This window comes from Prionailurus viverrinus, chromosome A2 (genome assembly GCF_022837055.1).
Source record: "Prionailurus viverrinus isolate Anna chromosome A2, UM_Priviv_1.0, whole genome shotgun sequence".
In the NCBI taxonomy this organism is placed as follows: domain Eukaryota; kingdom Metazoa; phylum Chordata; class Mammalia; order Carnivora; family Felidae; genus Prionailurus; species Prionailurus viverrinus.
The window spans coordinates 128,289,564-128,304,389 of record NC_062562.1 but is presented as its reverse complement, the minus strand read 5'-3'; positions in this window follow the sequence as shown (position 1 = coordinate 128,304,389).

Here is a 14,826-nt window from a genome sequence, read left to right as displayed (position 1 = left end):
TACTCAATCTGACTCAGGCATAAAACCTGAGTATCTGTGGCTTAAAATTTTTCCCAGGTGATTCTCCTATACAGAAAAGTTGAGAATCCTTGCTCTACAGTAAAGCTTATGGACATGGCTCATCCCCGAGTAAAGAGTTTCTCATCAGTGTCCTGCTGACAGTTGACAGTCAATTGTATTAGAGATAGCAACCAAAATAAGTACAAAACAGCAATTTAGAGAAAATACTGTTAAGTAGAAGAGTTAGGGGAAAGAACCAAACTATACTTAATACTCTTACTAAAAAGAGATGTATATTGTATACCTGAAAACAAAAACAATACATTTTTATTTAGTTAAAAAAATTTTTAATGTTTATTTCTGAGAGAGACAGAGACAGAATGCGAGTGGGTTGGGAAAGAGAGGGAGACAAATCCGAAACAGGCTCCAGGCTCTGAGCTGTCAGCACAGAGCCCGACACGGGGCTCCAACTCAGGAGCTGTGAGATCATGACCTGAGCTGAAGTCGGACACTCAACTGAGTGAGCCACCCGGGCCCCCCAACAATACATCTTTAAAAAGGAGTATTAAAAAGAACCCTAGTAATTTAAAGTGTGATATTAGGGACACACCGAGGCACATTATTTTTAAAAATCAAAACTTTAGACACAAAAAGAGGATCTTACTTCATCAAGAAAAAGTCCACAAAGGGTCAAGAATAGGACAGCTTCAAACCTCTGAATGGCTACACTGGAAGCAAGACAAGAGATCAGTAATTTGAAAATTATGAGAAAAAGATTTCCAAGATCAAATCCTGTATCCAAAGTCTCAAAATATTGCATCCTCTCTGTTCTAAGGCAGCTATTGGAAAATGCATCCTAGGGAAACAAGGCTGTAAAAGAAAATTAAGAGAATGGCCTGTCTTATAAAATTATACCTGTGATGATATTTTATCATTCAATTGATCCCGAGATTAGAAATAGGAAAAAGGAAATTCAAACTGAGAAAGAAGCAGAGAGAATCCCAAGTTGGTAGTTAAGGGAGGTCCCAATTTAATAGCCTGACCACCAGTCCAAATTAGAGTAGGGCAGAAGGCTCAGGGCGTTCTTCAAGAAGATAAAAATTGATAGAATAACTGACTGGGGTAGAATTTAGAGTTGAATTAATAGTAAATACAGAGAAAACTATGCAAACAAATCGGAACAAATACACAAAATATGTAGAATGGTCAAGCCGTTATTTCTTAGTACATACTAAGATACATAGTTAAAATAATGTAGTTAAAAAATACATAGTTAAAAAATACTTAGTACATCGTTAAAATAATGTAAATACAATATAAGCACTGATATATTAGGAAGATAATATGGGACAGGGGGTGTGTGTGCCATGCGCATCCAGAGGCGTGCATATATAATTGTGCTGGGGCCAGGAGCAAGGAGTGGGATGATGTAATTGAAGCAAAATCCTCATCAACCATAGTGGGATATCAAAAGATAATGCCTAAATACAAAAACTTTAAAAATAGCAAATTAAGCATATTATTTTGAGTTAAATAGGTAAATACATAAAAAATCCACATATGTCATTGGAAATTGTTGACTCAGGAGTAAGAAATGGAGAAGGACTGCAGTTTTTTGTTTCAAGGCTTATAGGATGCTGACTTTTTAAGCACATGTTTAAGAGTAATGGGTTTATTTCTATTCATCCTTTAGGACTGACCTATTCATTATTTTATCTACAAAGCCTTCATTTGCCTTTCCAGATGCCCTTTTTAGTCTATTAGCTACCTTTACTTTTCCCTATCATAATACCTATCTTCCAGCATCATTATTGCTTCTTTACTTGTTCTCATATCCCCAATATAAATTTTCATACCTTCAAAGTATAAGCTTTTTACATGCTTTTAATAAAAGCTTCATTGTGTAGCACAATTTCTCATACAGAGTAGGAGCTCCATAAATACTTGTCAAGTAAGTAACTTGTCACCTACTAAACCATATTTCAGGAATTATTTTGTTGGGTCTAATTCTGTCTCCACATTGAGACAGTCACTGGATAAGTTAACCAATTTGCAGCTCCATGATGCATTATTGCCCCATTATTCAAGCAGGCTCTGTTAAATTACTAACTTGAATTATAATGTAAATAATGCTACTTTATTTTTAATTTTTTTTTTTTATATTTGGAGACATAGCATCCAGTGGCCTGCAGCTTATAATCCACACAAATGTTCTGTAAATCTCACAAAAGCTTGAGAACATAGCTTTGACATATGGAATGCTACTTTAAATCTTTCATTGGCATGCTATAAATAGTACCTAGTAAATGTGAAGTACCATTTCTTCCAGACTAGAGTTTTGTAACTTGGAAGTCTGGACTTTAGGAAGTCTCCAGGAGGGTCACTGTATCCCCTAAAATTTAATGCGACATCTTAGGTATATAGACATTTTTCTGGAAAGAGAAGCCATAATAATTTCTATTATATTAGAAAAGGGATAAATGACTCCAAAAAATTCAGACAATGCAATAATACCTTACATTCTACATTGTGCCATAGATCATAAAGCTCTTTACATACTTTATTTCCTAAGCACTCTGCAACAAAAACATAAGAAAATGTGTATTCTAGATTTGAATACACAAAACCCCCACCAATTTAGCTATGTGGAATAGAACTGGGATTAAAAGGATAATTGGCCCATATCCGAAAGTGGGCTGGGTAAATTCTACACAATTTTTAAGAGTTTCCAACCAGTGTTATTTCATATTTTCTGAAAAATAGATTTTAATGTTCAAATTAGTATATAGACTGTCAGAAAAACAAATTCAGAGATTATATAAGTACTGTTTTGATTTTTGGAAAATACTATTTAAGTACACTTGTTTCTTGGTTATTGAAATAGAATTCAAAATAAGAAGCAATGGAACAGGAGCCAATTTCAGAGCGAGCCTAATCTTTGTTTTTCTCAGTGCATGGTTCAGGTTTTACATTAATAAAAATGCATAGTGTTTTTAATATGCACAACAGACTAGAATATCAAAAATGTGAAATTAGGTTAATTTTATTGAACTTGCCAATATGCTTAGTCTAGGGAAGATGAATTTACTGACATGAGACTAGAACATAGCTGAACCATGGATGAAAAAGAAGTCAATCAGTTCAATGATGGGGTATTAAAATATGAGAAGGAGTTTGGGAGGAATGAGGTGGGAGAGCAAAGAGCCTCCTTCAGATTTTCCAGATAATCCTCAAACAATCATTAAATAAGAAAGCATTCATCTATTCCTCCCTGGAACACTAAGTACTATGTTAAAGAGAGATTTGGTTTGCTGTGTTAAAATTTGGTGCTTTGGAGGTCTGAAACATCTTTTGGCATATTAACTTACAGTCCACATGCAAGTTTAGTTTTATTAACTTGGGAAATGAGAAAATATGAAGGGAAAATATGTGGTAGAATATAGGAGGGGCATAGAGCTGAGACTCAGAAGACTGAGCAATCCATCTTGCCTCAGAATTATAATCTAATCTCCTTTGTGAGGCAGAAGCACATTACTGGGTATCATCACAGAAATGCATTCCTGAAGACAAATACTGTAAACAAAGCCTTTTACTGAGAAAGCAAAGCCAGTCCAAGGCACAGTGAGGTAAGCTGCTCCTTCTTTAGCAATAGCAAAATACTGAGGATGAAGAGACACCATTACTAAGAACAGAGAGTGGAGCATTTGGTTTTAACAAGTAATGTTTGGCACAGGAGAAATTGCTTCCAAACTTAGATTAAGTATTCCCACAAATCTCCCCTTTCTGTCTTTCTTTTGTTAATCTGGGCAGAACTGAAACAAGAACTTCATGGGTGGTGGGGCCTATGTATCACTGAAGAACCAGTTGCAATGTCACCTTTTCCATGTGGACACACGTACACACACACACCGCTTAGTTTTTCACTCCTCTGTCTTTACAAACTCTATATCATTATAACTAGATAATTCTTTGTTGTAATTACCACCTTACATATCAGGTCTCTCTGATTACATTGCAAGTTACTAAGAAGTGGAGATTAACACTTACTCATCTTTGGCACTATAGGGGAGGAAAAAATTTCTCTGCCTTCTTAGATTGAGTGTGTGGGCCTGTGAAACAAACTGACAAGAGAAAAACAGTTTATTAGCACATTAACACATGCATGGCACATACATGTGGGATAACTCAGCAATGGGTAACTGAAACGGGTGGTCAGAACTTGGGGCTTATATAGCATCTTAACAAAGAGAAGTGAGGGGCACCTGGGTGGCTCAGTTGGTTGAGCGTCTGACGTTAGATTTTGGCTCAGATCATGATCCCAGGGTCGTGGAATTGAGCCTTGCATTGTTGCAGAGCCTGCTTAGGATTCTCTCCCTCTACCACTCTCACCCACTCATTCTCTCCCTCTCCCTCTCTCTCTCTCTGTCTCTCTCTCAGGTAAAACAAAAAAACAAAGAGCAGTGTAAGACAAAGGTAGAGGGGTTTAGGTCCGTAGGGATGGCAAGTTATGGCAAGGTAAATATATGGAGGAAACTTAGGGAAGATAAGGGTTGTTTTAGTAAGTTGTTTTATGTAGCTTACTCTGATGCTGGTAAGTCTAGAGTTGTCTCTGGTAATTACGAATTATCCTGTTCTTCCTAATATAGGAGAGAGCCAGAAGGTTTTGTGTGTGTGTATGTGTGTGTGTGTGTCTGCTTCTTCTCAGTTGTCCTCAACTGAAAGCAAAGTGATATGTTTTGGGGTGACATAATCTGACCCCCTTTAGCACCTAGTAGGCCCTCAATTAGTTTTGGGAAAACACAATAATATGCTGTCTCTTGTGGCTATATTTGAATGACGGATGGTGGATAAAGTATATAGCATTATGCTTATGTCTAATTACTTTTAAATGCTATAGAACACTAACTTAATAAGAATTTTAAATTGCTCAGTTTCAAAGCCTATTCTAATTCAGTGCTGGCTCTTTTGCCCTAACGTGTATCTCAAATTTACCTGTTAACAGCAAATAGAAGTTTAAGATAGTTAAGAATAGGGATATCACTCTTTTCAATTTGAGGCCTCATCTAGAAAGTCACAAAATATTTACTCCAAGATTTCAGTTTTCAATTGCAATATGTAAAATGATTTAAAAATAAATAAGACTCAAAAATCTAAAATCTAGTAGTGCTAAAGATACCTTACTGGTGATTACTAAATCTTCCTTATGTTGGATTTACCTAAAATCTAAGTTGAAATTTTTTAAGTCAAGACTTTAATTCTTTATTAATTATCGTCATCTTAAGTAATTTACCTCTTGATTTAGATTTTATTTTATGAAGTTTAAACTTCACCTACATTTATTCTATAACTTCAAATATATATTATTTCTAGAAGTGTTTATTTTAGTCCGTCTTGATTTTCACAACTGAACTGAGAGCATATTAAGTGTACTTTGTTTGAGCTTTATAGAGAACCTGCCATTTGGTCTTGTTGCCATGGAATGTTTTCTACCGACTCTCTTAAAGTGACACATATTTACTGTTTATGATTGTTCTGGGAACTACACTTACCTATTTAGACATGAAAAATCACTTTCATTACACTATAATAGAATATGGATTTTCTGAAACCTCATTTTAACCTGAATAATACTTTGCTTCATTTGCTTATCTTAAATCTTGTATCAGTTCATTTTCTGGAGTAATTCAACTGTTTTGTCATTCTTAGAAGTGTGTCTATTTTTTTTAAATATAGCATCAAATCCCACATAAACTATGGCAAGTTACATTTCTTTGAATAAGGCAAAATGAAACCAAATATAATTTGGAATTATCTTTCCTGAGACATGTATCTAGCAAGTTTGACTATCTCTTCCTCCTAAACTTGTTTTACTGCATTTCCTGTGTTGTTTTTATTTATTTGTTTGTTTGTTTGTTTATTTTTAGAGACAGAGAGTGCAGGAGCATGCATGAGAAAGTGGGGAGGGGAGGGTGAGCAGTGGAGGTGGTAGAGGGAGAGAGAAAATCTTAAGTAGAAGAAAATCTTTACGCCCAGAAAGTTTGTTTCACACTCATTCTTACAACTCCTTTGGTTTTTTGTCTTTTGTTTTGTTTTTTTTTTTTATCTTATTTTAATGTTAATGACCTTTTTTATTTAGACGATTGAAAGTTTTGGAGCACCTGGATGGCTCAGTCAGAGCATCCAACTCGTGGTTTCGGCTCAGGTCATATGATCTCATGTGGTTTGTGGGTTTAAGCCCTGCATCGGGCTCTGTGCTAACAGAGTGGAGTCTGCTTGGGATTCTCTCTGTCCCTCTGTCTGCCCCTACCCTGCTCTCTCTCTCTCTCTCTCTTTCTCTCTTTCTCTCTCTCTGTCAAAATGAATAAATAAACTTAAAAAAAAACCTGAAAGTTTCAATTATGGATTACCTTATTTTCTCCCTTTAATATTTGGTTGCAAAATTCCCTGGACCTAAAGGTTTTGTTTCGTTTGTTTGTTTGTTTGTTTGTTTTTAAAGAGGTTTCTGAGAACAAATTCATTTTTTTTTAATATTTATTTATTTTTGAGAGAGAGAGAGACACAGAGCATGAACGAGGGAGGGGCAGAGAGAGAGGGAGACACAATCCAAAGCAGGCTCCAGGCTCTGAGTTGTCAGCATAGAGTCCAATGCAGGGCTTGAATTCATGAACCGTGAGATCATGACCTGAGCCGAGGTCAGGCGCTTAACCAACTGAGCCACCCAGGCACCTCTCAATTTTTAAAATAGAAATGAGGCTATTCATATTTTCTTTTGGTCATGTGTTTGTTTTGGAAAGATCTGTTTTTCAAAGGTTTTGTCCATTTCATCTAAGTTGTCAAATGTTTTGTTCATAACACCCTTTTATTATCTTTTTGATGTCTGTAGGATTTGTAATGATATCTAACCCTTTTTTTATTCCTGTTATTGATTGACCCCTGCATTAAGTAACATCTTTAACCCCCTTTACATGTGGGAAAATGAGCCCCAGTGTCTTTTGTTTTGTTTTGTCTTTTGTTTTATTTTTTTTTATCTTATTTTAATGTTAATGACCTTTTTTATTTAGACGATTGAAAGTTGACTGTAAGTAAGTGACTTACATAACTTGCTGGCTCAAGATGGTATGGTTTGTTATTAACCTCTGATTTACGGTGCACTGTGTTTTTCTGTATATATGTTTACCTGAAATATCTCACAAAATTTTATTTGACAAGCAGTCAAAACTATAGCTGGGATGAAAAATAACATGAAGGAAAATTCATGCCATGTAAGTCTTGGATAACTGTTGGCTAGAACAATTCAGTATAGCTATCAAAAATACTTGGAAATATTTCAGACCTAGAATTGAAAAACTAAAGATAACAGTTGCTATAAGTTGCAGAATTTTAAAGATAACTTTTCTTTTGGAAAGTAATCATTTGGTGATGGACTGCTTGGCATTGGTCTATAGTCATAATGATTCTAGTACTATCATGATGGTAGATGGCTATCATCAATTTTTCCCTCTCCATATAAGCACGTCATACTCCCATCAAGAAATAGCAGATAGAGCCTATTCCTTACCTTCCCTTGAATCTGCGATGGCCTTAGTGACTTGCTTAATGAATAAAATGTGACAGATGCAATGTTCTGGGACTTGCACAGCTAGGGCATAAAAAGCCTTGCAGCTTCTGCTTGGGCCTCTTACAACACTTTGTCTTGGGGAAACCGGTTACAACATAGGAAGTCAGAGTATCCTGATCTCACCACATTCTAGAAGCTATATGAAGGTACTTCAGTTAATAGTCTGAGCTTAGAGTTCTGGCCATACCCACCAAGGCACCAGACATGTAAGTGAATCCACCTTGAACCCTCCAGACTGGCCCGTCTGCCAGCTGAATGCCACCAAGTAACTTCAGTCAATGCCATATGGAACAGAAGAAACCAAGCTATGCCCGAATACCTGACCCATGAAATTTTGAAATGTAATAAAATGCTTATTGTTCTAAACCACTAAGGCTTAGGACTGTTACACAGAGGATAACCAGAACAATGACTATTATGTAAATGATGGAAAACATCCCTAACATTTAGCTTTATAAAGACTTATGTGAGACTCCTGATTAGTTGAAAGAGAACCTAGAAAAATACCATCAAATCTGACATGCTAAGTGGTATATCCTAGACAACTTTGTTCTCCTCCACAGAGCTAAGATGACAATACAGTTTCTAAAATTTATAACAGTTCTTGCCAACACAGTTATTTCAATTTAATATTATTGACTATTTCTGGTCTTCAGCCAGTAAAGACTTGTTTTTAGGGGCAGCTAGGTGACTCAGCCACTTGAGTTTCAGACTCTTGATTTCGGCTCACATCATGATCTCGAGGTTAGTGGGTTTGAGCCCGCATCAGGCTCCATGCTGACAGTGCTTGGGATTGTCTCTATCTCCTCTCTCTCTGCCTCCCCACCCCACCATGTTCACTCTCTCTCTCTCTCTCTCTCTCTCTCTCAAAATAAATAAACTTAAAAAAGAAAAAAATAAAAAGACTTGAAGGGCACCTGGGTGGCTCAGTCGGTTAAGCATCCTTTTGATTTTGGCTCAGTTCATCATCTCCCAGTTCAGGAGATCGAGCCTCACATGGGGCTCTACACTGACAGCATAGAACCTGCTTGGAATTCTCTCTGTTCCTCTCTCTCTGCCCTTCTGCATGCACATGTACACATGCTCACTCACTCTCTCTAAATAAATATATTTTTAAACTTGTTTTTATGTTTAAGATATTAAAATTAACAAGACTTTCTGATTATTCGTTGTCATCTTGGAGAGAAAATAAAAACATCTTCATGTGTAAGGATATATTCGAGTTGTAATGTAAGGCTTGAGCTTTTAGATTTTGGCTCTAAACATACTGGACTAGCTCATATTTCATGATGCTTTGAAACAAATCTCTGTGAATGAATGGATCTGTAATAGAGGATTTGCTTTCTGAGATAATTATCTCTTCCTGGAGTGTTAAAAAGCTTTATGTTGGATATCCATGGTGTCTCATGCAACTTAAGATTAGTCTGTGCTTTGCAGCCCCTTTAGCCAATAAGATCATAAACAATATAACAAAGGTTAACATATAAAAAGCAATGACTGCTAAATTTAACCAAATATCTAGTGCTTTTTAAACAACATCCTGGATCATAAATTACTTTTAGTAAAAGCCTCATACCTAATTTGGCTTGGTGAGAATTTAATTGGAAAGTGTATATAAAGTAATTCAGTGTGTCTGTCCTGAGTTTTTAATCCTTCTTTTTATTCTTTAATGAAGAATAATTGTATAGCAACAGAAAACACAGTCAATATCTAAAGTCATTGATTCCTTCTTGGCTCAACCAGGAATCATTCTCATTAAACAAACAAAAATACATGTGGAGAAATAGTTATCATTAAAGAGTCCTTTCCTTGAGGCGTATTAAAAATCATTATAAGCCTTCAATGAATGCCACATTTCTATATAGCTCTTTTTATGCAGCTTTAAAGTGCTACTATCATAATTGTTCAGATCTGAAGAAAATAAGAGAAGGTGAACTGGCTCACATGCCCACTGAAAGGAAACAGCTGAATGACTGAAATTTCCAGCCTTGTTTTTAGCTCATTAGGCAATTGTTAAAGTGTTTTTCCATTGCCATAACAAAAGTAATTAAATCCAGGACAGACTTTTTAAAGAAAATGGCTTGTAAACACTAAATCATATCTATCCCAAAGCCCAATGGCTTCATTAGTTCATAATAGTCACCATAGAATACATCCATTTCTCAGGATACACAAAGGCCCATATCAATAGTCAAGTGGCTTGTATTTGACAACTGTTGTTGGCAAATGAGTAGAAAAGCTATCTTATCACTTAAGGCTAGTAAAATATAGATATACTTTACTTACTGAGCAGACCAAATTGTTTCATGGCTTATGATTACATTGTAATGCAATAAAAGCCATAATAAAAGCTGTTACTTCTGGTTATTTATGTATATATAAAAAGGTACATTATGGATTATTCCTGTGCATTGTGGAAGCTATTGCTCCCTCACGCACCCTGGAGGATTCATTAATTCATTTGTTCCTTTATCAACATTTAATGAGCATGTATTGCTAAAAACTGTTCTATATTCTGAGTTTGCAACAATAAACAAACCAGAAAAAAAAAATTCCTGTTATCTTGAGGCTGACATTCAATCTAAAGAGAGAAAATTAACTTAAAATTTCAAATAAATGAATTATATAATGCCAGAGAGTAAGAAATAGTGTGAAGAAAAATAAAGCAAGGTATGGAATAGAATGTAAAAGGACTACATTTTTGATGAGATGATCACTGAAGGTCTTTCTGGAGAGGGGACACTTCTTTTTTTAGATATTTGTGTGTTTTGTTTTGTTTTGTTTTGTATGGAAGTAAGCTCTGTGCCCAATGTGAAGCTCAAACATACAACCCCAGAGATCAAGAGTCACATGCTCTACTGACTGAGTCAGCCAGGTGCCCTGAGGTGACACTTTAGACGAAATGTAAATGAAATAAAGGGGAAAACTCTGGGAATATCTGGGGAAAGAGTGTTTCAGGCAGGAACAGCAGGTGTAAAATCCTGAGGCTGGAACTTGATTGGTAAATTCAAGGAATAGCAAGACCTGTGAGGTTGAAGTGACCTAGGGAATGATCGCCATGATGCTGGAGAAATGCCCAGTAGCTTTGGATTTTACTGTGTGATAAGAAGCCATTAAAAAGTTTTGAGCAGAGAAATAAAAGATTCCTTTAACTGCTACATAAATGACAACATAGTGGCAAATGAGAAAACCCTGAGAGCAATCAAGAACCTGCAGGAAGCTATGGCAAAAGAAGATGGTGCCTTCGATAAAGGTGTGTTCTAGATGTTTTCTGTTTGCTTCTCCAGATTCACTTTCCATCCTTCACCATGGTGTTTTGTGCCCTAGGAGGCTGGTTTGATTCAGCCAGTGGGGGACACTGGCAGAAATTGGAGAGCAAGAAGAGAGTGAGGAGGGTTATTTATTGTCCTGATTCACTTCCTGCAAGGTCACAGGAATTGATGTGTGCCTCTATCCATAGCTCCTCCTAGGCAACCCTCTTCAAATGCCTTTGCTTTCTAGGTTCTATAATGTCTAACACTCACCCCTTTAACCTATGCTAATGAGGGCTCTGCAAGGTTGCTAACCCTGAGATTTCATACTATCTCTTGTTGAGTTTTCTAAATCAATTTATACCTTTAAATAGTGCCTTTCATACACCCTCCCCAAATTACTGTGCTTTAATGAGCGACCTGTTTCTTGCTGGGCCGTGATGGCACAGAGTGATAATGGTGATAAGAAGTACTTGGATTTGGGATATATTTTGACAGGATCTGCTTAAAGATTGGTTGTGTGCATACAACCTGAGATATGAAGAAGGGATACAACTTGCTTTTTTACCCTTAATAATGTGGAGGTTTTCTTCCAAGTCAAAACATAGACTTCTGTTTTCAGTTAATTCACACAATTCCAAAACATGACTATGCCATGGCTTATTAGTTAATCACCCCACTTGAAGACATTTAGTTCCTTTCTGGCTTTTTGCTAATATAAATAATGCTGCAGTATACTCTTGCACTATACATCCTGTATCTTTGTGCATTGTGGATTTCTTGAGGACATATTTATAGAAGTAGAATTACTATACTAAGAGATAGGTACCTTTAAAACTTCTATAAATATTTCCAAATTGCTCTCCCAAAAAGCAATATTAATATGCCCTTCCAACAACAGTGACTTTTACCCTCACAATGAAGAAATATTATTAAACTTTAAAAAATCTTCTGATAAAAATGTTATTTGCTTTTCTCTGAATGCTAGTGATATTGAGCATCTTTCCATGATAGTTGGCCATTGTTTGATGAGGAATATGATTACACATAGATTCAAGATAGCTCCCACAAAATACTTAGAAATACTTACAAAGAGAAAAAAAGGAACTTCACAGTGGAGAAATCTGGCGAACACTACCTTAATTAAGTGACCAAAGTGACTGTCATCAGTAATGGTGATGTGGTTTTAAGTGTTGGGGTTCAGAGCTGACAGTCAAGAGAGAATTCTTGAGACATCTTTGTTACAAAAAGGTGATTTTATTAAAGCATGGGGACAGGACCCTTGGGCAGAAAGTGCTACACTAGGGTTGTGAGGGGTGACTGATTATATACCTGATTATACAGTTGGGGGAAGTAAAGATAAGGGGAAGTTTTCAAAAGGACTTTCATATGCCAAAGACTCACAGGATCCTGAGGGTTGTGCTAAGATTTCGTTTTGTCCTTAGCAAAGTGTCAGCATCAAGGCAGCTACGGTCCCAAAGGAAGGTTGCTCTGCCTGTTTCAAGGATTTGTCAGTGGGTTGTAGGCAGTAAGGTAATTTAATTTTTCATTTGCCTTTGTTTCCCACATCAATGGGACAAGTCAAAATTGTAGACCACCTCATGGTAATGAGATATAATAAGAAACAATGTGGTACTGTTATGCCCAGAATTCGTGATCCCCAAAGACCACCAGGGAGCCGAGTCCGATGCAAAAGCAAAGAGCCTTTATTCGAGCTAGCTCGAGTTCAATCCCCTACCTGCACCGACGCAGCGGTGAGATGCCCGGGAGAGATAGCGAGTTTCAAAAGCACAAAGGTTTTATTGGGGTCTAGGGGCAGTTGGTGACATAATGGCTGTGGCCTCAGCCGATTGGCTGGAGAAGGGTTGTGGCCTCGGCCGATTGGCTGGGGAAGGGTCGGAGTCCTGTTACGCAGGTCGCCAGGCGTGTTTCGATCGGGAAGTTTGAACGGGTGAGCGGGAGGTTACTCAAGGGGAGGAGGCGTGGTCTGAGGTTTCTGCGATTTTCTCGGAAAGGGGGCAAGTCGGGGACGTAGTCACTCAAGGTGGAGGACACAGAACAAGATGGAGTCAGCGGCGTAGGTCCGCCCTTTCAGTACCTGGGTGAGTCAATGGGTTAAGCTAAGTGTCCAACTCTTGGTTTCAGCTCAGGTCATGATCTCACAGGTTCGGGTTTGTGAGACCAAACCTGGTGTTGGGCTCCTCACTGTCAGCTTGGGATTCTCTCTCTCCGTCTCTCTCCATCTCTCCGTCTCTCCCTCTCTCTCCCTCTCTCTCTGCCCCTCCCTGGTACATGCACTCTCTCTCTCAAAATAAATAAACTTTAAGAAAAAAAAAAAAGAAAGAAAGCAGCAGCATTTCTGTGATATTACTACCAAAGATACATAATCTGAATCTAATCATGAGGCAAACCCAAACTAAGAGACAAACTACAAAACACGTGTTTGTATTAAGGTCGTGTAAAATAAGGAATGACCAAAGAACTATTCCAGAGTGAAGGAGACAGAAGCAGTGGGGTCTTTGGATTAGCTGGTCATGAATAACTTCCTGATTTTTAAGCTTGTATAATCATTTGTAGGAGAAACAGACCTTGTTGGTGAGAAATTCTCACTAAAACATTAGGAAGTGATATGGCAACAGGTCAGTAACTTGTCCTGAAATTGTTCAGGAAAAAGAAGTTACTTATATTTTATTTGTAATTTTTCTTAAAGCTTGAGATTAAAACAACAACCAACTTTTTCACATCAGAAGTCACAATACATATTCCTCAGGAATACTTCTCTACTTGGCATCCAATGGACACCATATATTTATTCTTGTGACAGAGAGGATAAATCTTAACTTGCTTTCTCTTCCCTGGATTGTTTTTTTTCTGATACAGGTTTCAGCAGTGATAAATCATATCATAGTAGTTAGAGAAATATCTCATCACACTATCTACAAGTTAGAAAAATAAAGGTTCTGAGAGCTATTCAAAGGCTGTGTCATTGGAGAGAAAGACTTAAGTAAGGTACTGGCTTGCTTCTCATAAACTCTAGCCTTTTCAGGATTTCAAATGTAGGGGAGTTTCCTGAAACTCTGTCTTTTTTTTTTTTTTAATGTTTTATTTTATTATTTTTGAGAGACACAGTGTGAGCAGGGGAGGGGCAGAGAGAGCCCCAGACACAGAATCTGAAATAGCCTCCAGGTTCTGAGCTGTCAGCTTAGATGGTTAAAAGACTGAGCTACCCAGGAGCCTGGAAACCCTGTCTTAAAAGCATTCAAATGTTTTGCTAATTGGCAAGCATTCAAAACAAAATGAAACAAAAACAGGTTACCAAAATCCCAATCCTCTACAAAAACAATGGTGTTTTGTTTGTGATCTATACATTATTTCTAAGAATTAACTTAATTTGGGATCAAAAAATTAGTTGCAACAAACCATTATTAAAATAAAGTACTAAAACCTCTAAATATGAACTAAGAAAAAAAATTTGCTTTCAGAATTATTTTTGCTCTTATAGCTAGAGATACATTTTAACAGTATCTTCTCAACCAACCTGCTACAAAAAAAACACAAAGTTTTTATGAAATAGTTTTTTTTAAGAAAAACAATCTTTTGTGTAGGGTTCTGAAAATGCTAAAAGTTTATTTTTCTTACTTAATTTTCTCTTCTCCCCAACCTCCTTTTTTTTTTTTTTTTTGATAAGTAAATTAAGCTTAAAACAAGTAAACAAGCTTTGAAAAGCAGATACAATTGGTTACTTTGGGCTGCCATCTAGTGTTAAAGAAAATATTTACCTTTTTTATATTGACAGTGGTTTCAATATGACAAAAGGTGAAAAGCAAATACTATCATTAAAATATTAAAAAAAATTTTTTTAATGTTTATTTATTTTTGAGAAAGAGAGAGACAGGGTGTGAGCAGGGGAGAGGAGAGAGACTGGGAGGGAGACACAGAATTCAAAGTAGGCTCCAG